Source organism: Cupressus sempervirens, chromosome 10, assembly GCF_028749045.1.
Source record: "Cupressus sempervirens isolate cs-2001-9-10 chromosome 10, ASM2874904v1, whole genome shotgun sequence".
Classification (NCBI taxonomy): Eukaryota; Viridiplantae; Streptophyta; class Pinopsida; order Cupressales; family Cupressaceae; genus Cupressus; species Cupressus sempervirens.
Window position 1 is genome coordinate 287,968,090 of NC_143127.1, and position 26,319 is coordinate 287,994,408.

The window sequence follows — 26,319 nt, forward strand, 5'->3', positions numbered from 1 at the left end:
TATATCACTATACTAAGCATTTAGTAAATTATATACCTTAACCTAACCCTATATGTACTAGAAACTAGAAATAATATTATATTTTTTTATTAGTGGAATTTATTTTTATTTTTAATTTTTTAAATATATATATATATATATAGCGAGAGAGAGAGAGAGAGAGAGAGAGAGAGAGAGAGAGAGAGAGAGATTAGAAGGTGTATCTGGAGAGCATAGAGGGAGAGAGAGATTAGGAGGTATATCTAGAGAGCAAGATGAGAGAGATAAGGGGGTGTATCTAGAGATTACAGAGAGGAATGAGGGGGTGTATCTAGAGACTAGAGACAAAGAGAGATTAGAGGGTGTATTTAGATAGGGAGAGATATTACTAGGTGTAGTTAGAGAGCAGGGGGAGAGAGAGAGAGAGAGAGAGAGAGAGAGAGAGAGAGAGAGAGAGAGAGGGGGGGGGGGGGGGGGGGGGGGGGGGGGAGGGAGGGAGAGAGAGGGGGAGGGAGGGAGGGAGAGGATGGGAGAGGGAGGGATTACATTATTAAAAAGATTAATAACTTGTATCACAATAGCACTAATCATGGACACTATAATAGAACTAACCCACATAAAAATTTAACCTGACAATTACCCTAACAATAAGATAAACTATAATAATAGCACTAACATCAACTATAATATGATTAATAACCTAGAAATAACCTTAACCGCAATAATAACACAAATCCTAACTCTAACTCTAATTCTAACTCTAACTCTAACTCTGACTCTAACTCTAACCCTAACCCTTACCCTAACCCTGACTCTAACTCTAACTCTAATTTCACCTTTGTCCCTAACCTTAACTCTTTATAACCCTAACTCTATACCTAATTCTAACACTAACCCTAAGCCTTACTATAACCCTAATCCTAATTGTTATTCTAACTCTAACACTAATTCTAACCCTAAACCTAACCCTAATTTTAACCCATTTTCAAACTCTAACCCTAACTCTAACTCCAACTCTATCTCTAACCCTAACCCTACCCCTAATTCTAACCCTAACACTAACTCTAACTCTAACCCTAACTATAACTATAACTATAACTCTAACTCTAATTGTAACCCTAACCCTAACACTAAACATAATCCCAACCCTAATCCTAACCCTAACCCTACCCCTCATCCTAACCCTAACACTAAATATAATGCTAATCCTAACCCTAACACTATATGTAACTCTAACTCTAACCTTAACACTAATTCTAATCCTAACCCCAACCCTAACTCTAACTCTAACTCCAACTCTATCTCCAATTTTAATTGTAACTCTAACTTGATCCGTAACTCTAACTCTAATTCTAACCCTAACCCTAACCCTAACTCTAGCCTCAATTCTAGCCCTAATTATAACACTAACATTAATTATAACCCTAACCCTAATGTCAACCCTAACTCTAACTGTAACCCTTGTGCTAACCCTAACCCTAATTATGACCCTAACTCTATCTCTAACCCTTCTTCTAACTCTAATTCTAACTCTAACTCTAGCTCAAACCCTAACTCCAAATCTAACCCTAACCCTAACCCTAATTCTAACCCTAGCTTTATTTGTAACTTTAATTCTAGCCCTAACACTAATTCTTACCCTTACACTAACCCTAACTCTAACTCAATCTCTAACCCTAATTATATTTGTAACCCTAATTTTAACCCTAACCCTAATCCTAACTCTAACTCTAACTATAGCTCTAATTCCACCCCTAACCCTAACCTATATATCCCTAACTCTAATCCTAATTCTAACCCTAATCCCAATTCTAGCCCTAACCCTAACCTAATTTTAACCCTAACTATAACTCTAATCCTAACTCTAACTCTAACAATAACTCTAATTCTCACCCTAACCCTAACCCTAACACTAATTCTAACCCTAACTCTAACTTTGACTCTAATGCTCATTCTAATCCTAACCCTAATTCTAACCCTAAATCTATCTCTATCTCTTACCCTAACTCTAACTTTATCTCTAATTCTAACCCTAACTATATCTCTAACTCTAACTTTAATTGTAACCCTAACCCTAACACTAACCATAACCCCAACCCTAATCCTAACCGTAACCCTAACCCTACCCCTCATCCTAACCCTAACACTATATATAATGCTAATCCTAACCCTAACACTATATGTAACTCTAACTCTAACCTTAACACTAATTCTAATCCTAACCCCAACCCTAATTCTAACCCTAACTCTAACCCTAACTCCAACTCTATCTCCAATTTTAATTGTAACTCTAACTTGATCCCTAACTCTAACTCTAATTCTAACCCCAACCTTAACCCTAACTCTAGCCTCAATTCTAGCCCTAATTCTAACACTAACACTAATGATAACACTAACATTAATTATAACCCTAACCCTAATGCCAACCCTAACTCTAACTATAACCCTTGTGCTAACCCTAACCCTAATTATGATCCTAACTCTATCTCTAACCCTTCTTCTAACTCTAATTCTAACTCTAACTCTAGCTCAAACCCTAACTCTAAATCTAACCCTAACCCTAACCCTAATTCTAACCCTAACTTTATTTGTAACTTTAATTCTAGCCCTAACACTAATTGTTACCCTTATCCTAACCCTAACTCTAACTCAATCTCTAACCGTAATTCTAACCCTAACCCTAATCCTAACTCTAACTCTAATTGTAGCTCTAATTCTACCCCTAAGCCTAACCTATATATGCCTAACTCTAATCCTAATTCTAACCCTAATCCCAATTCTAGCCCTAACCCTAACCTAATTTTACCCTAACTCTAACTCTAACAATAACTCTAATTCTCACCCTAACCCTAACACTAATTCTAACCCTAACTCTAACTCTAACTCTAATGCTCATTCTAATCCTAACCCTAATTCTAACCCTAAATCTATCTCTATCTCTTACCCTAACTCTAACTCTAACTTTATCTCTAATTCTAACCCTATCCCTAATTCTAACCCTAACTATGCCTCTAACTCTAACTCTAATTGTATCCCTAACCCTAGCATTAATCATAACCCTAACTCTAACTCTAAACCTACCCCTAATCCTAACCTTAACAATATATATAACTCTAACTCCAACCCTAACCCTAATTAAATCCTAATCCCAACCCTTACTATAACCCTAACCCTAAATCTAACTAGGTAACTCTAACCCTAACCCTAGCTCCAACTCTATCTCTAACTTTAACTCTAACTTGAATTGGAACTATAACTCTAATTCTAACCCTAACCCTAATCTTGTCCCCAATTCTAACCCTAAATCTAACTCTAACTCTAACTCTTAAACTAACACTAACACTATCACTACCTCTAATTTTAACTCTAACTCTAATTGTAACCCTAACCCTAATGCTAACCATAACCCTAACACTAACCCTAACCCTAACTCTAACTCTAACTCTAACCCTAAGTGTTTTTATAACCCTAACCCTAACTATATTTATAACCCTAATTCTAACCCTCACCCTACTTCTTACCCTTACCCTAACCCTAACTCTAACTCTAATCCTAACTATATCTGTAACCCTAATTCTAACCCTAACCCTAATCCTAATTCTAACTCTAATTCTAATCCTTACCCTAACTCTAACCCTAACCCTTAGTCTAGCCCTCACCCTGACTCTAGCTCTAATTGTAACCTTAACCCTAACAATAACCCTAAATCTAATCCTAACTCTAATTCAAACCCTATCCCTCACCCTAATTTTAATCCTAAATCTAACTCTAACCCTAACCCTAACCCTAACACTAACCTTAACCATAAACATAACTCTACCCCTAACTCTAACCCTAAATCTAACTCTACTATAATTGGACTCTAACCATAACCTTAAACCTAACTTTAATCTTGGCTCAAAACTTTTCCCTAACCATAACTCTAGAACCTTAACCCTTACTCAAGCCCTAACCCTAACCCTAACCCTGGCCCTACTATAACCCTAACCATAACCATAAGTCTAACCCTAACCTTAACCATGAGCATAACTCTAACCCTAAACTTAACCATAAACATAACTCTATCCCTAACTCTAACCCTAAATCTAACTCTACCATAACTAGACTCTAACCCTAACCCTAACCCTAACTTTAATCCTAACTAAAACCCTAACCCTAATCCTAAATCTAACCTTAACCCTAACTTAAACCCTAACCCTATCCCTACAATAACCCTAACTCGAGCCTTATAATAACATTAAACCTAACCCTAACCATAACCATAACTCTAACCCTAACCTTAACCATGAGCATAACTCTAACCCTTAAATCTAACCCTAAATCTAACTCTACCATAATTGGACTCTAACCCTAACCCTAACCCTTACTTTAATCCTGACTCAAACCCTAACCTTGAGTCTAACCTTAACCTTGACTCAAACCCTAACCCTGCCTTACTATAACACTAACCCTAGCTATAACCATAACTCTAACCCTAACCTTAACTATGACCATAACTTTAACCCTAACCTTAACCATAAACATAACTCTAATTTGAACCTTAACCATAACCATAACTCTAACCCTAACCTTAACCATAAACATAACTCTAACCAAACCTTAACCATAACTCTAACAATAACCATAACCGTAACTCTAACCCTAACTTTAACCATAACTCAAGCCCTAACCCTAACTCCAGCCCTAACCCTAATGCTAACCCTAACCCCTATTCTATCCCTAAGGTTAACATTAACTGTAATGGTAACTTTGTCCCTAACCATGTATCTATGTTTGACTATAACATTTTACATTATAATATGCCAAAAAGAAAATTACCCTTTTTTAACCTAACCCTAACAAGATTCGTAATCCTAAAAATAACCCTAGCCCTAACCCTAATGCTAATCCTGACTCTAATTGTAACTCTATTCCTGACCATAAACCCTAACAATAGCCCCAACCCTAACACTAACCCTAACCCTAACTATAACTCTACTCTTCAATATAACATTTTACGTAACAATATGCTTAAAATAAAACTGAATTAAAGTGATGCAAATAAACACCATATATAGAATTAAAAAATAAAATATTCAAGAATAATTTTATAGTAAGTTTACACTATTACATTTTTATAGTAAATTTATACAATTGTATTTAAAAAGAAATAAATAATTCAGCACTACACTTAAAAAAAAAAAACAAAAATTTAAAAAATTCTTTCCCTGTTGCACTGCGATTGCCACTAGCTTATATATACCTATATATATTACGCCGAGAGTAATCGTTCTCGAAGTGCCTATTTTCATTTTCATTAATCCCAACAATGTTTAAAATAACTTTGAGATTAAATAAAAATAGGCGCCTCGAGAACGATTACTTTCGGCGTAATATATATAGAGGTATATATAAGCTAGTTCATTTTCTTTCGAGCATGAGAGTTGGCTTGTTGCCAATAGGCTTTCACATGGGCGAAAGCCCACGGACAATTCCTCATGTAGCTGCTTCCAGAGGGCTAACAGGATTCCTTCAGCTTCGCCATCGGCAACAACATGCCACTATCCTGCCTTTCGAGTGAGGGAGAACCCAAGTGAAGATTAAGCTGCTTCTCAGCTAGGCGGAAGGCCACGAGTCTGTCATTCGGGTAAACCCCTAACGATTTGTCTTCCATTGGAGCACTGTCCAACTCTGAAAACTTTGCAATTACTTCGTTATGTTCACCCCTTCCTCGAAGGTGGTCCAGAAATGCAAAATACCATGTTCAGATGAACTGTAGAGGTTAAATGACGCTATAATGCTTTCGAAGGTTTATAACTGATACTCGCTCTAAATATTTTAAGTTTTTTTGGGTATTAGCGATTGAGCGCTTTTCTTACTGGTTTTAAATTTTTATGTTAGCTATCTCGTCTGGGATTTTAGTTATCTGAGCTGGGTAGGCATTGGCATTTTTTGAAACAAATTTAGGACCCTCTCAACTTAACCATTCTGTGTAAATCCTACGATCATAGCATTCCATGAAACAATTGTTCATTAAGTCATTTTGTCAAACAGTTTGAGTGAATAATCCACAAACCCATTCACTGCAAATCCTACAACCATATAAGTACAAGAAACGACATCCCTGTGTGGCATTTTCTGAAAGAGTTTGAATGCCTCGCCAACTAGTCCATTCTGAGAATATCCTACAATCATGGCATTACAGGAGTTCATGCCGTGCTGATCCATTTTGTCGAATAGTTTGCGTGCATTTTGTATACATGTCAATAGGCACAGTGACCAAAACAATATCAGAAAGAAAACCTTGTCTAAGTATGTGTTCCTGAATTTCCATCCCACAATCCAGAGATCTTCAATATTTGCTCCTTGCATTTTCTGGAACAACATCACTGCCTCCTCGGCACGCCCGTGCTTTGCATGCCCTGCGATCACTATAGTCCATGCGAAAACATCTCGTTCACTTTGTGAGTATCATCCAGTCTACAACATACATGTTGAGAAGAGTATTTTTTAATATCATATCTGATAAAAACCCTGTGATATTGGGCGTAATCGTGAGTGTATTTAACTTGCGTTAAGGATTTTTCCTCATTGAATTCTACTAGAGAGTAATGTATTAACATGAATCCCCATCTCAATTATCCCTCAAGAGATGCTCTTTAGAGATTTTGAGAATTTTAGATCATGTTTTGATGATTGAAATGCCATGGATTCCAACTGTGATAGTGGCAAACAATTTCGGGTGGAGATAAAGCATAAACCTAACGAACAACGTAATTGTTCAATTATCATTAACCCTCAAGTTTTATACAAACAATACTATTAGAATCGCTTGGCCAGCTCAACCACATCCCAGGGATACTGATAGAATAGATCATGCTTGCTTTTCCCTCCATGGGTTGTAGGGACGCAATGACATCCTCTTCTCACATCATTTTGAAAACTGGCAAAACTGCTTGAAAATGGGCAAACTATGTGATAGGGATCATAAGTAATTGTTTTATGTGTATTCTTATATATCTTCTATAAATAATATTGCCATTGATTTATTTTCATCTTCTTTGTTGCAACAGATTTCGCAAGATACCTCCAAAGTACTCAACTTTATAGTTCCATGAGCTCTTTCTATATTTCATTTCCAATGCTTTGGAGAATCCTTACCATGTACTTAGAAGGAAAAACTATAACAACTAGGCATTTTTTTTTTGTGCATCTCTATAATCCTTTGCATTTTCTCTACCCCTCAACTAGATACCAGTCTAAATTGCAGATTCACTAACTCTTCAAATGAAGACAAATCAGGGGCGATATGTTGCTAGTAGTGTTGGAAATATAATAGGAGTAACTGAGAGGGGAGGGGTGAATCAGTTACCACTACAATAAATCCCAAATCCCTTAGATATCAGTACAAAACATAAACTCTACTAAAATTACTATAGCTTGGAAAATTCATAGGCACTCGGTTAATACTGATAATATGTTATAGCTCGGTAACCACTAAAATAACACCTGTAACTCGGCAAATGCCTAACATGAAAATCTTAGGATATTATCTGTGATTAACCTTAATTAACCTAGTTGCATACACATGAAAGAAATAACATGAACACAAATGACACCAAGTTTTAATGTGGAAACCCAATTTGGAAAAAAATACCAATTGTTTTCAACAATCTCTCTCTTTGGCATTGATGGAAACACATGTCATAATACAATGAAATTTTTAGAAAAAAATAATAGTAAGGATAATATTCTTAGTTTCATTATGATTCTTATCCATGAGAACCCCCTTTATCAGTGTGAACTCCCTCTACCTTTAGTTTCTCTCTCTGTCAGCAAACTATGTCTTCAACATCTTCTTCTGATATCAAACTTTCCCTCTTTGATATCAAACCAAGTTTTTCTACTTTGACATCTTTGAAAAAAAATTCTGTGGAATGAAAACTTTCCCTCTTTAGAAAATTTTTATGATATAATGACAACCAAACTTATAATGACATACAAACTCTCCCTCTTTGACATCTTATGCCAAAGACAAAATTTAGTGAGTATCAATATACCTAATGTACAGATTCATATGCAATCCGCCCTTTCAATACTGCATCAACTTGATTGATCTTCAACACATACTAGTTGATGCATCACTAAACTTCATTTAGTGATCATTAGATAAGGGAATAACCCCTAACTTGCCTCTTAGATACAAACATGCATCCTTAGGTAATGGCTTAGTGAATATGTCTACAATTTGTTCTTTCGTATTCACATATTCCAATCTTACCTCTTTATTCTGCATCAATTCTCTCAAAAAATTATATTTTATTACAATGTGCTTGGTCTTGGTATGCATCATAAGATTCTTTGATATATTAATTGCACTTGTGTTATCACAAAAGATAACCACTGGATCATTGATCTCTACCTTCATACCTGCTAATAGTTGCTTGAACCAAATAATATTTGAGAAATTAACTATTGTTACAACATACTTTGCCTCTGTTTTAGACTAAGAAATGCAATTATGCTTCTTATTTTTCCAAGACATTAGTCTTTTACCAAGAAAGAATGCTCCACCGCTGGTGCTCTTCCTATCATCAACACTTCCTTCCCAATCAGCATTTGTGAAGGCTTTTAAATCTAAATTGCCTCCTTTCGTGTACCATAATCTATAGTCTTCAGTATCCTTCAGATACCTCATGGTTCTCTTGATTTCCATTATATGATTTTCTTTAGGATTTTCTTAGAATCTTGCCACCATACCAACTACTAGTGCAATATTAGTCCTTGTATGCACTACATATTGATATTTTCCAATCATTGATCGGTATGTGGTTTGATCTACCTCTTTAGAATCATCATTCTTGGAAAGTGAATGTCTAGTAGACATAGGTGTTTCAACTATTTTTGAATCCTCCTTTCCAAATTTCTTTAGTATCTCCTTGATATATTTAGATTGAGTAATGTAGATACCATCTTCTTCTGTTGAATCTGCAATCCAACAAAGAATTTAATCTCTCCAAACATAGACGTCTCAAATTCTTTACTCATTTCTTCTGAGAAATCTTTGCACAAGTCATCATTTCCAGTAAACAATGTGTCATCCACAAAGATTTATGCCAACATAATCTTCTTGTCGAGTCCTTCTTTGATATATAAGTTGTTGTTATCATCTGTCCTTTGAAAACCAATCTTTATCAAGTAGTTATGAAGTCTTTCATACCAAGCTCTAGGAGCTTTCTTGAGATATTATAATGGTTTGTGTAGTTTATAAACCATATCCTTTTTGCTAGGATCTACAAATCCTTCAAGTTGTTCTATGTAAACTTCCTCTTCAAGAATTCCATTCAAGAATGCAGATTTCACATCCATTTGATAAACTTTAAAACCTTTATATGCAACATAAGCAAGTAAAGTCCTAACACCTTCTAATCTTGCAATAGAAGAAAAAATTTCACCATAATCAATACCTTCTTCTTGAGAAAAACCTTTGCATACTAACCTTGCTTTGTTTTTCGAAACTTCTCCATCTTCATACATCTTATTTTCTGAAAACCCACTTTCTACCAATTACATTTTTATCCTTGGGTCTAGGAACAAGAGTCTAGGTCTTATTCATTTCTATCTATTCTATCTCTTCATTCATTGCTTCAATTTAGCTTCCATTATCCAAAGCATCTTTAATTAATCTAGGTTTAAATTTAGTAAGCAAAACATGTACCTTTCAATTTTTTTCTTATCATTATACCATTTGACTTGTCTATAGTGATCTAATCAGGTGCATGGTGCCTTCTAACATATCTTGCCAACACAGGTACTTTGGATTTAGAAATTGTTCTACTAGCCTCACCATGATCTTATGTATCAAGCTCAAGTCCCACTATTTGTGGCTCGGGTCCTTCAGACTCAATTTTCTCTAGTTGCAACTCTGTAGCTTCTAACTACGACTTGGGTCCTTCATACTGTGACTCGGGTTACATTAGATGCAACTCAAGTGCTTTTGGAGATTTTGGGGACTTGAGAGGTGAAGTCTGCTAACTTCCAATTAGATTTGGTAATGTGTCAGGTTCAAAATAAATAAACTTTCTGTAATTCTCAAGTTCTTTTGCTTTCTTCTTCTCTCTTTTTTGAAACCTCGTCAATCCTTACATGTGAACTTTCTATGATCTTATGAGTAGACAAATTCAAACATTTATATGCTTTACTTCTACTAGAGTGTCCTAGGAATATGCCTTCATCACCTTTGACATCAAATTTACCTTTCCTAGTCTCTTTCAAAATATAACATTTTCTACCAAATACTTTCAAGTAACTTACATTAGGTTTGTAGCCATGCCATAGTTCATAAGGAGTTTGATTTGAGTCTTTCTTCAGTTTTACTTTGTTTAAGGTGTTGGTGCTCAAAATTGTAGCCTCGCGTTTGAGCACCATTGGAGAAATTGGGACCTATAAACGCTTTTGATGCCTATCTACCCAGCTATACTTTTGAGCCTCAAAAGGTGTTTAATGCTTCTAACACCTTTCATTTAGTGCGTCTACTTGTTTCATGAAGCTAAATTGTCGTTCCAAGTCATTTCATGAAGTCCCGTTTTGAGCATTTGTCAAATCTGCATTTTTGCTCGTGTCAAACAATGATAGGAGGTTGTGTTTGTCATTGAATATCTTGCACCCAGTAACATTTCATGACTTGCTACTTTGGGAGTATTTAGTGTCCATACCTGAGAGCCTATGTTTTAGATTTTGAGTCATTTTGAGTCTGTTTGACTAGGTTTTGAATACCTCAAAGTTGGTAGTTTACTATTTTCATGCATTTGCAATTAGTTCTAAACTTTGAGAAGCCCTATTTGACGAGTTATAGTTTTGACCCAGTTGACTAAAATGATAAAATTCCTTTTTTGTTGCATTTTAGAGGTCAGAGACATGTTATGTTTTAATTTTGAGCTTATGACGAATCCATTTGATCAATTTTCAAACATGATTCCAAATGCAATTTCTAACTTTTTATTGGTGTCAAAAGGAGCAGATTGATCAGTACCCCTGTTTGGGACATTATAGCTCCTAATCCATGATAGGTGAGATCGAATGGATTGTACCACTGTGTTGTACTCCAAAAATACTTCAAGTGTGCCAATTTTCAAGTTTCAACGAATCCATTTGCACACTTTCCCAGGTCAATTTTGTTTGCAAAAATCACTTTTCTGCCATTTTTCTCAGTCTTCAAATCCTAGTAGCCTACGTTGACCGCTTGCCATTTGCGCCCAATTATTCGTCATGAGCCCAAATCACAAATTTATACTCTCTTTGTGACAGTGAACCGATGCCCCAATTTTTGTCTTCCCAAGTGTCAATTTGCCTAGTTTTTGAAGCCAAATATGATCGCGATTTATGTTTTCTTGCAGGCAGTTCTAAGAGATCAACTTTGATGGTCAATGTCTTTTGACTAGGAATTTCTCATGAGACAAGATTTGACAGGGTGTAAGAGTGCGGAGCAAAGAATCACCAGTTTTTAAAGCCGGGTCAGGTGTTTGCGCAAGTTTTCAAGACCAGTCAAAGGACCTCCTGATGCAAAAGTGACACTTTGCAGATCAATTGTAAAAAGAGTTTCAATTGATTGATAAGTGGTCGAACTTAGTTCCAATCAGTATGATGGGTTCAATAGGCCAGTTTGAGAAGTCAGGCATTCGAAAACGATTATTTTTTTAACCGGACCCACTTTGGGGCCCATCTAAACTTCATTGGAGCATGGGTTAACCAAGAGAAATTTGTGTAAAGAAATATGTACCTAAACTTACATAATTCACACATGGTCAAAATGAAATATCCTCAAAGAATCTTTATATGAACTTTAGAAGTTTTGTGGTAGTCCTGAGACATATAATGCTTATCAGTGGTAAGGCCAAATAGAATTTGTGAAACTATACAGCATGTGTGAAATCACTTTAAAGAATGGAGCCAAGAATTCAATGAATGAGTTGGATGAGAAGGGGCTTATCAAGGAAAGTGAGAGTGCAAAAGCTATATTTATTGAAGCTCAAAAAGTTATATTAATAGTTGTGAAAAGAGACGGTGGTTTTAATTATGCATCAACTGAATGTGTTGTCCTTAGTGGAGGCCATCTTTATTTGTTTAGAGGGAAAAAACCCATTAAAGGGATCTATGCGAAGGGTGGTCTATTATAGTGCACAGACAAATAAATGGCATCGAGCACCAGACATGCTTAGACATAGGTATTTCTTTGGTGCCTGTGTAGTCAATAATTGCTTGTATGTAGCTGGGGGAGAATGTGAGGGCCATCCCTATTCCCTGAGATCTACAGGGATGTATCACCCAAACAGAAATAGATGGACCTTTATCTCGAAAATGACCGCTTCAATGGCAGTTGTTTATGAAGGTAAATGGTTTCTAAAAGGCCTAAGTTATGAAAGGGCAGACCATGTGTGAGATGTATGTGCCATCAACAAAACCAATGGACCAAAGTTGAACATGGCATGGTTAATGGTTGGCAAAATTTGAGTGGCACATTTGGCAGGGGACGCCAAGAGAGAGAAAAGCTCCATGCCAAATGAAAGAAAAAGTTAAGACAAGATGTGAGGCGGTAGGCAAGCAAAGGGGCTACCTTGGCAAGTAGCATTTCTAACTGGCTCAATATGGCACTTCTTTTTTTGTATATTAAATCTTCACCTGCATGCAAGAAGACATGGACATCCTTTACATGGGAGGCTTTGCATGATGTTAAAGATTTTCTCAAGCTTTCTATTTCATCTTCACTGATGATCTACCTAGAGTATTGGTCCTTTGAAATGCTTATTCTCTTGTTAGCCTGCAAAAAACCCACGGCATGATGAAGAGAGAGCTCCACACATGAGCAGGGTAGGAAGGTAACCTTCAACACAAAGGGGACATTAATGATGTAAGCCAACAACTAATGAACAAACAACCCATGGAGGCAATCAAAAGGAGACCTTGCAACAAAGTATGTAGAAGGAGGGTCCACGCAGGCAATCAAAGACAGAAAGTGAAAAAAGGGGACTATGGCGTTAAGAAAAGCAAGCCGCAGGAGGCCTAGAACAGGGGCTTGCAAGCCATGAAGTAGTCTACGCTACGATAAGAGGGCCAGTGGCAAGGGAATTGAAGTCGCTAAAGCATGTGGGGAGATGGCACAGTCAAACAAAGGGGGGCTCATTCCAATTTGCTACGGTCAAACAATGTCCACTTATTATTATATCTTAAGGAAAAAGACATCCACGACATAGGCAGGATGTTGTAGACCAATGAACATAGAAGGAGAATCTATAGACTCCATAAGGAGACGCCATGCCATTTGTAGAAGAACACATCAAGGAAAGAGAAAGCCACACGTAGGCAGTTAAAAGGAGGTCCATGAAGCCATTTAAAGGGAGAACCCATGCCTCTTAAAAAAGGCCTATACAAATGAATGAGCTTCCAGCACATGCAAATAAATAGAGGTAGCGATGCATTGAAGAGGCAAGACGCCTATGCAAAGAGACAAAGGTCAGTATATAAAGGTGTAGATCACGTATAAAAGAGTTGTTGATTAAGGAGGAATGGCAACATAGAAGCAACAAGGGAAATCGTGTGAGCAGAGGAAAGACACTACTATGGATGTTTATCCCACATTACCTGTGTGGGGGTAATTTTCAATCTTCAAATACTTCTGCAGTCTTATAGTAAGTGTCTTAAAGAGATGTGCCTTTTAAAAGGAAAAGTTGCTCGTGCATGGGGCCTAGTCGGCCAGTTGGAGGCGAATGAAGTATAATTTTGAACGAACACGCTAACAAAGATGACATCACCAAGCGACGAAAAAAGTCCAAAATCTAGCAATTCGCTATATCACCACCAAGAAATGGCAAGGTATTCCGGTAGCAACATAGCAAATTGCCAAAAAACCATGGAAATCTAGCAAGAAGGTTGGGGGGCCCGCCTAGATACTTAGCACAAATTAGGCAATGACAAGTGGCAGTCGAGCAGTGAAGGCACTGACAAGATGATGAAATGGTAGTGATGAGATGATGAAGTGGAATTCCAAACCAATCACAAGGTGCCACTTGGCACGATTTCCAAGGATGGCAATGATGTGGCGAGTAGATCTAGCAGACACACTAGATCATACCACGTGGCAGATCGGACAAATGTCGCTATGTCACTAAGGCATCCAGGTGGTGTAGTGACATGGTGGTGAGATGGATGAATCTAATGATGACACATGGCACCTAGTTGGAGGGATCTGACAACTGTGCAGGAAAGGAGCAAATCAGAACTTGACATGTGTCATAGGGATTCTCAAACTAGCTTTGACCCAGATTGAAAAGTAAAGGGAATTTTCAAAAGCAAAAAAGTTTATTATTATTTTATGGTTTTTTTTTTCACTCAACGTGCAATCATCAGAGTTTTAAATAAAGTCTAAAACTTTATATAGTTCAGACTATATAAAAGAATAAATATTTGCATAATGCTATGGAAGCCATGAGACAGAGGCCAGAATTTCAAATGGGCATAACTGGGGCTATTTTTATCCAAAATGGGCACTCCAATATACCATCAGAACTGGGACGATCTGAATTTTCCATTTCTAAGGTTAGATTGTGCACAGGTGTTCACTGGTTTGTGCTATAAGCCAATTTATGATTCCCAGGGCATTATTAGTAGAATGAGTAGTTTTCACCATTAAGCATATGAATTGGTTAGATGGCAGATGTAAAGGCTTGTTAAGGTGTGAATGTGAAGAAAATTGATTCTAAGGGGTTTTCTTACTTTCTAAAGTTGAGGAGAGAAGGTAGAGAGATTATTTTCAGCTTCTTAAGGGAGAATTCTGAAGGGACACATGTCAATTGCAAATTCAATCTGAGAATTTCCCTCTTCATATATATTATTTCTTTTCCTCTGTAAAAATGTTGTTGGTTGGTTTTCAATTTCTAGTTCTAGGAGCTCTGCTCAGGCTATGAAAGCCAGACACCCAACATTTCTCTCTTGTATTGAGTAGCATTTAAGTTTTTATAAAAATAGTTCTTGTTTGTTAGGTGATTTGTGAGTCATTCCTATACATCTTTCATATATTTGTTTTCAAGGAGAATAAATAAAGCACAGCAAAAGGGTTTTAAATTCAATCTGAATCTTGTCTCCTGGTCATGGATTTGTAATCTTTTCTAGTTTGTGAAAAAAGACCATGAATTAGGTTACATTATGTTTAAGGATGTATGTGATTGAAATGTCTTGCTTATGGAACAAAGAGCCATGTAATTGCTTGGTGTTTATCACAGGGTTTGCAGATTTCATGATGGGATAGCCTGAGTATGAGATTCATATTGATGCAAATGTTTATTCACAAGGTGAAAGATAGATCAAGGATCTTGATGTAGGAGTTATGTCAAAGATTTCAATGAAATGTATGCTTGTAATTCATGTAATTTCCTAATAGATAAGGCACTGATCAGAGATAGGATCATTCAATTCTATTGCTCATACTTGGGTCTTTCTGATATCAACATATTAAATATTTTTCCCTTTTATGTTGAAAGTTATTCAAAGTCTAACCCGCACTTAGCTTACCAATTTTATGAGTCATGCTATTAGCTATTCCATGCTTGTGATTTCTTGGTTAAGTATAGAAGATTTAGTTGTTTCATCTATTACTCTAGATCTTGATTATGGCCATTGAACTGGTCACATAATCAAATCTTAAGAGGTTCACCTGCCTAGGTTTTTCAGAGCCTGAAGTGAAGGGGTGTAGCCTTATAGTTGGGCCGAGTTCTTGGTGAATTGTGTCCATTATTGGAGATAGCTACCCATAGATGCAATCTTACCCTGTATACCTGGTTATTAAAACACTGTTAAATCAGGAGCCAACACAAGGTATGCACTACAGTACCGATTACTTCCTACTAGTATTTGATTACAACATTCTTTTCTATCATCAAAGTTCTTTCACAATCCATGATGGATCTGTTCCTTCTTTTAGCTATACCATTCTATTCTGGTGTACTAGGGGTTAATACTTGTCTTTTGATTCAGTTTGCAGTGCAAAATTCATTGGAAATGAATTCACCACCTCTATTTGATGTTAAACACTTCAGCTTCTTTCTTGTTTCCTTTTCTACTCTATCCAGATACCACTTAAACTATTGAAAAGCTTCAGACTTATCTTTTAGATACATTACAGTCATCATTCTAGAATAATCATCGACAAAAATAATAAAGTACTTATCTCCATTATAGATTTCAACTCAAATAGGTCCACATAAGTCAATATGAATAAACTCCAAGACTGCTTCAAAATTATAGTTCTTTCTTTTGAAACTTCTCTTGCCCATCTTACCAATTCGACAATTTTTGCATAGGCCCATATCAAGTTTCCTCAAACTAGGAATACCTCTCACTCTTTTTTTTTTTCTTATCTTGATCAGATTATCAAATTTCACTTGACATAACCTTTTATGCCATAACTATCTTCTATTTGAGCAATGAAACATGAACTTTCACTGAGATCTAGGTAGAATAAGTTACCTTTTGTTTGGTTACCAGACCCAACTAGATTTCCTTTTCCATCTAGCAGCTTGGCCTTCCCATTCATGAATTCTACCTTGAATCCAATGTTATTCAACTGTGCCACACTCAGTAGATTATTCTTTAGTCCTTCAACCCAATAAGCATTATCACATCTAAGTTCATTGGTTAGTGAGATACAACCTTTTCCCTTTATGCAACATTGTTCATTGTTTCCAAATATTACACTTCCACCATCATATTGTTCCGTATGTTCAAACTTTGTGTTATCACTATTGCCCTATTTTTAGTTCATTCCTTTTTTTCTTTAGGTTTGAGTCAAATCAAAGTGTCAATGTCTTGAGTCTAAGTCTAGAATGCCAATAGGATTGCCTCTCTTCTCATCATTCATTCGAGCTAATTTAATGCATAAAATCATGTGAGCAATGCACTAGTCCAAGGCTAGGTGATTAGGTTTTGGACGGTTTGTTATGTTTCCTCTGATGAGAAGAAGATCTAGATATCTTAATGATTCATCTTTCTCTACTCTTAATCATGTTAAAGATAAGGATTCATATTAGGTTACAGTTTTCATGGAAGCTAGTGCAAATGATCTAGTTCAAGATGCAGAGAAAGCAATTTATGTCAAAGAAAATAGTCAAAACCCTTTGAAATCAAAAAATGAAGTTAAGAGAGTGTGTGTCGTTGATTCAGTGCGTGGATGGTTTAGATGCGATCATAACAAGTTATGTGGGCTGGTGAAAATTCAATGGATAGAAAGAATGCATGCAATTGTTTGGTTGAAAATTCAAACACTTACCTGTCATGTGGGCCTTTCTTTTGGTTTTAAGTTATGCTCTAAAGCTTTGAAAGATTATAGGTATCATGAGATTGGAAATCTAAGGTTGAAGAGATATGATGTTATGAAAGATCGTCAGATCGCAAGAGAAGAAGATTGAAGTTACGATGCTAAGAGGGGATCGTAAGATCATAAGTATCGTGAGATCATATTATCTTCAGATCATAAGTGTCTCATATCGTAAGGTTTTATGATGTTATGAGATGATGGCCAACGTATGATCGTAAGGTTAAGAAAGAAGACTCAACTATATGACAGCAAGGGTATCATAAGTTTGTAAGACCATCAGATCATAAGAAGATAAGTTTTCTGATGTTATGAAAGGAAGTGAATCATGAGATCGTGAAGGAAATCTATGGCATCTCCAAAGTTGCGACAAAGGGAAAATAATTTCTGATCATAAGATCGTATGATCGTTAGATCATAAGACATAAAGTGCAAAGGGTTGTGCAAGAGCTTGTCATCGCATCATCATGTTGAATGAAGGCATTGTATGAATCATAGTTGTGAAGATGAGACATGAAGAGAATAGATACATTCAACCATTAGATTTTGAAAGATCAATGCTTAGTGTTTCCTCTCTTTTTGAAGATGCACGATAAATAACCACTGCATGAATACGAGCACATGACATGTGGAACATATGGACCCACACTACAGAGAAAACTAGAGTATTAATATTTTCAAGTCTCAACAATCAGATCTTAAAGATCAATGATCATCACATCATCACTAGCAGTTCAAGGTAACTTGAGGTTAATATTGTGATGGAGCAAAAGCCAATGATCATATGGTCATTGGTGGTTAGAGGTAATCCAGATTTAAGTCAGCAATAGAGAGAAAACAAAATAATTGCATCATTGTAAAAGGTTTAGAATAAACTATAGTTGAGGCTACGATGCAAAGAAAGGCTTAAAGTTGCATGGTAACAGGCAAGTTAAGTTAATTATGAGTCGAGGTCATGAAGATGCATGAATCATGTGAATTGCACTATCACAGGGTTGAAGATGAGTTAGGACTTCTAAGTTGTGAGCTTGCGAATGAAGTCAAGGTCAACTTGGAAGTAGTTGTCACATCATTGTATCAAGTAAAAATATTGAAAGAAGTGGTATTTGTTCTTTCGAATGGATGATAAGGAGTTAAGCACAACAGTTCAAGGATCGATATGGGTTAGATGAAACCTTGAGTTAACACAATGAAATAATGAAAGTTAATCAGTCGCATCATCGCATCAAGTGAAGACATCATATGAAGAATAGTTGTAATGTTATGATGTGGTTAGTTATTTGAATCTCACCATTTCATGGTTAAAACAAATGTTAAAGCTTGAAAATTGTAGTGAAGATGTAACATGAAAGAAAATATATCATTCAGCCATCAGATTTCAAAAGATCAAAAACACTCATATTCTTGCTTTTCAAAGATGCGTAAAGGATAACTGATGCAAGAATACAAGAACCTGACACATTGTTAGTGAACAGATTGTCCTTCGAGAAAGTACGTGCAAATCTAACCCTGAATGCCCAAATGAAAGAACAAATTGACACCAACAATTGGATAGGTTATTATTAGATTAATAACCTTCCTCTGAATTTTATCGGGTACAACTCCCCGTACAATGTTTACAATGAATTAATTATAGGTACTTTTGACCAGAAAGCATGAAAGGATAACAAGAATCTATCCGTAAACACAGAATAGACACGAAACCTAGGAACTAAAAAGAAAGGAAATAGAATAAAACAGATTACACAAAGTTAATCTGTCGTACATTGCATTACATAATGTAAATGAAAATGTATCTTCCATCCTCTTGAGAGAATTTAAAAAATCAGAGCTTTAAAAGACATTTTGAAAAGATGATGCAACAAGAAAACAACGATATTGAAATACTGAAAATGACGCAAAGTTCATGATCAGTGGAAGGAAAATACACCATAATCAAAGTTTTGATGTAATTAACCTCCAACCTCCCTTCCCTGACTATAAAAGATCGCAAAGTATCTTGTACACATTACAACGAAATCACTATTTCAAGAAAGACGAAAACTTCTTTCACAATGTTACATCAACCATTAAAATTCTATCTCTAAATCAGACACACAGTTCTGAAAAAGAGAAATAACCCATGCTCTACCTCTCACAGCCTCTCAAGAAAAATGGAAAAATTTGCAAGCTCTCCTCCCCACCTGAAGCTCAAAGTCTGCAGTCTGGAAGAAGCCAGAATAGAACCCCCTATATTCACAGCCTCTGTTCTGCTGTAGCCCAAAGTCTCTCAGCCAAAACTCAGAAAACTGGAACCCTTTTCCCATTTGCTGAGACATATTTATCTTTTCTTGTTTTCGGTGACTGTTTAGTTTTTTTGATAACTGATTCTTGAAAACCCGTTTCTCTTCTTTCTTTTTTTCACTATGAAGAATTATTGCATCTTTATTAACTTCTATTCAAAAAGAAATATTCCCAAGAATATGACTTTGTAATTATAAGGCATTCCCCAAATTTTATATCCTCAGAATGTGACATGGGGACATTCTAATAAAATTATGACTTTTTATTAAATGTTTCCCTGCCTACACCTTACTGTTTCTGTTTTGGACACGTGTGTAAAGTCATTTGACACATGTCATCTGATGTTTGGAGATAGAATAAGAATCAAGCCTCCCCTTTCTCTCAAAGCACTTATGCTTAATAGAGAGAAGAAATTTTTTAGTCATCACCCATAGCCAGCTCAAGTGCATGATCATCTCTTTCAATAGGTCCTTGAAATTGAAGCCAATAAGACTTATCTTTATCTTGAGTTTCGACTTCAAAATCTGAGGCTGGAAAATTGACACAGAGAAGAGTGTATCCTTTAGACTTCAGTTCAGAAAAAGCTCCAAGAGCTTTGGGCTGATGTAGCACTCCAAATTTCACACATACTGCACATGTTGTACAACACCCATGTCTGCAAGCAAATGGTAATGATATATCTTGATCCTCTGTAGTTTACAGTATGTACTGGTCCTTAGGAACCTAAAACTTGTGAGTGATTCCTCTGTATCTGTCATGTACTGTAACTACATACTAGTTTGGGACTTGACCTACCATTCTTGGATTGAATGGTATTCCACTTTCTTGAATCTCTGCTTTGGTATTCTAGACCACGATTGAGGGGATTATTCATGCTTTTAATCTCATTGATTTTACAGCAAAAATGGGTTTATAAAAACCTGATTCAATATCATCGAGAATTATTTCATGTGTTTCATGCCCAAGCCGATCAGAGTACGGGCCTAACACTCAACTTTCAGTTCGGGCTCCAAGCCAATGCATTGACTCCACTACGGCTTCTTGTAGGTATTCGGGTTAGTGGAACTCGATATCTAATGCATCGGGTCCCTTTTAATATTCTACCCGATATTTTGATTATTTAACTTGTGCCTTCGATTAATATTAACTCAAGTGGCTACTTATATATAAGCTGACTCACCATGTGCGATTGTCCTCCAATGGCTCGTGGGCCTCTCCTCTTTTCTTTTTTTTGTAACCATAGTATCAGGTGGCTCAAATCCTCTACTTGAACATCCAAGTAGTATTGCCTTTGGATCCATGTAGTTTTTATGCTACTTCTTTACATTAGAAATCTGATCACTTCATATCCTACGATAAAAATGTTTCACATTCATGATTTTGATGGCTATTTCAATGACTGGAGCGCTCAACTAGAGGTATGTATAACCCACGTAGTTGCCAATGTTTTATTTAACAATTTCCATGCTCATGGAGGACTCACAGCCATGTACACCTTTTGAATGGTATTGTTGAATACGTTCACAGCAACCCAAGCTCTTTTAATTGCAGAGAGAACACTATATGGAACCTAGGTGCCGTTGTCAAAAGCATTGGCTTTGATAACCATTTCCACGAGGATTTAACCATCGAGCCTTTTAAAACCATAGGACCATTCCAGATGTTGTTTATGTTGAACCTGCAAGATGAATCATTTGAACCATTGAACCACTTTGAACTACTTCGAACTTCAGTTCGAAGTGGTTCAAACTCTACACTTAAAGTTTTAAAACTGTGACCACCTTGGGTACTAACAGGGGCTCTAACTGCAGGACTGATTTTGATACAAAATCAGAGGACTCCAGTAATCTCTGGGAAAAGAACAGTGCCTTATCCATTGGGTAAATAGAGTCAGCAAGAGAAGATCGGGAGCTGCTTGCAGAGAGGGAAAAGGGGAGCAAGGCAAAACCAACCAACAAAACAAACACCTACACTACCAGCAAGCACGAGGCTTGCGCATTATTCAGACTACACTATGCACAACAAAAACTTATTTACAAAATATATACAAAGGTAGGAAGAGAACCTACCATGAGAACTAGAAGAAAAGAAAGGAATCACGTGAAACCATTTACCGGCTGGGAGAAGTAGCATCCTTTTCGGAGCAGCAAGTCATGTCTCATTTGAGCAGCTCTATACCAGTACCTACGGGCAACATCTTTAATGCCAAACAGCATGCTGCAAGCACATATAAATATGCTGGCCAAACATTCCTTCCCAAACAACCACAATTCATCATAGCATTCCTTTTGACTTGAGAGTTGATCTTCCACAAGATAGGATTTCATTTCAAATTGAAAAGAAAGACTACTAAAGTTTCTTCAAGAAAAGATGCCTGATATTCAGAAATGTTGTCATTAGTACTCACCTTTTGCATGTGGCTCTTAATATCATGATCAATTTCCAGGTAGAAAGATGCCTCCTCTAACATGAGATCAAGTCCCGAATGTACAACATCTCCATTTCTTCTAAGAAACAAACTGTCATCAAGTATGCAAGGTATGTTATCTTCTTTCTTTTCAAAGGTGTCATTACATCTTTCAGAATTACCTCTACAATCCATATCAGAGAAACCATGCATAGAAGACTAAAAAATATATTCATTTACAATGTTTCATTTTCAATTTGATTTGGATGAATACCTGAATCAGCCTGAGAGGAAAGATTTGGCTTGAGTGATGATTGAAATTTCTGCATAATATCTTCTTCCTCATTGAGAAAGGTGTCTTTCAGCATTTCAGTTGAGTCATCAAGTTTTTCTAAAAGGATTTCATCATGAGAAGCTTCAACCCAAGACATTTTTATCTCATCACAAACATCACTTCCATTTTTAGAGTGACAAGATTCTTCAATGGGTTCACTTGGTGGAAGTAAAGCATCATTGTTGTGCATACCAAGCATCTCCTCCGCTTCTTCACTTATCAAATCGTCATGATGCTCAACCTCATTACCACAATCTGAATTTTTTACAGCGAGGTCATCTTCCTTGTTAACTAATCTTTCTTGTTGTTGTGATACTATGGATTTGTGAGATTCTACCTCTGGCCTAAAGAAAGATAAGTCCTCATTTGAGTCTACAAGCTCTTCGGTACTGCTTTGCTCATTTTCACTCGCTGATTCTTGGACATGGGGTTTCTTCTTGATGAGAATAGCACCATAGAAAGATTTTAACCAATCCACTTGTTTTGCAAGTTCTTCGATAACCTCTCTGATAGGATTGCTTTGGAAGGGTGGGATGAAGATAAAGATATCCGATGTATCTTCTTCTTTTGTTGGAACCCAATCCTTTAAAATTTCTTGATATGTAAGGAAGACTTTTTGGTATTCTTCCACAATAGAGCCGCCAACCTCCATCTTCGGGGAGGTACCTTTAGATTTCTGAGAAAAGAAAACACTGCACCTACGATTCTTTCCCCAAAAGAGTCGCCAATAATCTGTTAGTGAATAGATTGTCCTTCGAGAAAGTACGTGCAAATCTGACCCTGAATGCCCAAATGAAAGAACAAATCGGCACCAACAGGTTGATAGGTTATTATTAGATTAATAACCTTCCTCTGAATTTTATCGAGTACAGCTCCCCGTACAAGGTTTACAATGAATTAATTATATGTACTTTTGACCAGAAAGCACGAAAGGATAACAAGCATCTATTCGTAAACACAGCATAGACGCGAAACCTAGGAACTAAAAAGAAAGGAAACAGAATAAAATAGATTACACAAAGTTAATCTATCGTACACTGCATTGCATAATGTAAACGAAAATGTATCTTCCATCCTCTTGAGAGAATTTAAAAAATTAAAGCTTTAAAAGACATTTTGAAAAGATGATGCAACAAGAAAACAACGATATTGAAATGTAATTCAAAGAAAATTGAAAATGACGCAAAGTTCATGATCAGTGGAAGGAAAATACACCATAATCAAAGTTTTGATGTAATTAACCTCCAACCTCCCTTCCCTGACTGCAAAAGATCACAAAGTATCTTGTACACATTACAACCAAATCACTATTTCAAGAAAGACGGAAACTTCTTTCACAATGTTACATCAACCATTAAAATTCTATCTCTAAATCAGACACACAATTCTAGAAAAGAGAAATAACCCATGCTCTGCCTCTCACAGCCTCTGAAGAAAAATGGAATAATTTGCAAGCTCTCCTCCTCACCTGAAGCTCAAAGTCTGCAGTCTAGAAGAAGCCAGAATAGAACCCCCTATATTCACAGCCTTTGTTCTGTTGTAGCCCAAAGTCTCTCAGCCAAAACTCAAAAAATTGGAACCCTTTTCCCATTTGCTAAGACATATTTATCTTTTCTTGTTGTCGGTCACTGTTCAATTGTGATAACTGATTCTTGAAAACTCGTTTCTCTTCTTTCTTGTTTTCACTATGAAGAATTATTGCATCTTTATTAACTTCTATTCAAAAAGAAATATTCCCAAGAATATGACTTTGTCATTATAAGGCATTCCCCAAATTTTATATCCTCGGAATGTGACATGGGGACATTCTAATAAAATTATGAATTTTTATTAAATGTTTCCCTGCCTACACCTTACTGTTTATGTTTTGGACGAGTGTGTAGAGTCGTTTGACACATGTCATCTGATGTGTGGAGATAGAATAAGAATCAAGCCTCCCCTTTCTCTCAAAGAACTTAAGCTTAATAGAGAGAAGAAATTTTTTAGTCATCACCCATAGCCAGCTCAAGTGCATAATCATCTCTTTCAATAGGTCCTTGAAATTGAAGCCAATAAGACTTATCTTTATCTTGAGTTTCGACTTCAAAATCTAAGGCTGGAAAATTGACACAGAGAAGAGTGTATCCCATAGACTTCAGTTCATAAAAAGTTCCAAGAGCTTCGGGCTGATGTAGCACTCCAGATTTCACACGTACCGCACATGTTGTACAACACCCATGTCTGCAAGCAAATGGTAATGATATATCTTGATCCTTTGCAGTTTGCAGTATGTACTGGTCCTCAGGAAGCTAAAACTTGTGAGTGATTCCTCTGTATCTGTCATGTACTGTAACTACATACTAGTTTGGGACTTGACCTGCCATTCTTGGATTGAATGGTATTCCACTTTCTTGAATCTCTGCTTTGGTATTCTAGACTACGATTGAGTGGGTTATTCATGCTTTTAATCTCATTGATTTTACAGCAAAAATGGGTTTATAAAAACCTGATTCAATATCATCGAGAATTATTTCATGTGTTTCACGCCCAAGCCGATCAGAGTACGGGCCTAACACTCAACTTTCAATTCGGGCTGCAAGCCAATGCATTGACTCCACTACGGCTTCTTGTAGGTATTCGGGTTAGTGGAACTTGATATCTAATGCATCGGGTCCCTTTTAATATTCTACCCGATATTTTGATTATTTAACTTGTGCCTTCGATTAATATTAACTCAAGTGGCTGCTTATATATAAGCTGACGCACTATGTGCGATTGTCCTCCAATAGCTCGCGGGCCTCTCCTCTTCTTTTTTTTTTTGTAACCATAGTATCAGGTGGCTTAAATCCTCTACTTGAACATCCAAGTAGTATTGCCTTTGGATCCATGCGGTTTTTATGCTACTTCTTTACATTAGAAATTTGATCACTTCATATCCTGCGATAAAAATGTTTCGCATTCATGATTTTGATGGTTATTTCAATGACTGGAGCACTCAACCAGAGGTATGTATAACCCACATAGTTGCCAATGTTTTCTTTAACAATTTCCATGCTCACGGAGGACTCACGGCCGTGTACACCTTTTGAATGGTATTATTGAATACATTCACAGCAACCCAAGCTCTTTTAATTGCAGGGAGAACACTATATGGAACCTAGGTGCCGCTCTCAAAAGCATTGGCTTTGATAACCATTTCCACGATGATTTAACCATCGAGCCTTCTGAACCCATAGGACCATTCCAGATGTTGTTTATGTTGAACCTACAGGATGACTCATTTGAACCATTGAACCACTTTGAACTTCAAACTCTACACTTGAAGTTTTAAAACTGTGACCACCTTGGGTACTAAAACACATATACATAGAAGTTCCCACATTGCAGAGTGAAACAAAGAGTTAATATTTTCAAGTCTCAAATATCAGATCTTAATAAATCAACGTTGGTCACAGGTTCGCAAATGATTAAAGATAACCTAGAGTTAACTTGGTGAAGCTACGAAAGCCTTTTTTCATAAGGTCACAGGTGGTTTGAGGTAATCCTGAGTTAACATGGTGAAGCTACAAAAGACTAAAGATCACATTGTTGCAAAGGAGTGACAAGGTAAAGATGAGACAGTTTGTTATGTTTTAATCATGATTGTTGAATATCAGATTGACGATGAGCATTCAAAATGGCAATGGTCATTGGGATATGATTTATATGGACTTGGTGCCAAACAACAAATTATGAAGAAATAAAGATTTCTACAAGATTCTTAAGGTTTGTTGAAGATGGATAGTCATCATGTGTTTTTAGAAGTTTCATGGCACTAGAATTATCGATGGAGAACATGCCACATGTTCTTGTCATGCTGCAAATTAGATATTTTCATGTTTTATTCTTATTTTCTTCCTAATGAATGACTGTTGCTCTACCAGAACTAAGAAATGACAAAAAACTATAAATGTAATTTCTTTTGATAATACAAAGGTCAGAAAACTCGATGGTGAA

The 26,319-nt window shown here is 36.4% G+C and overlaps 1 long non-coding RNA gene across 1 annotated transcript; it reads left to right on the forward strand.

The window, feature by feature from the left end:
* Window positions 1-5,401: 5,401 nt before the first annotated feature.
* On the forward strand, window positions 5,402-26,319 carry LOC149533778 (uncharacterized). Its single transcript, XR_016356866.1, has 2 exons — window positions 5,402-5,605; window positions 25,779-26,319. It is a non-coding gene; the product is annotated as an uncharacterized LOC149533778 (long non-coding RNA).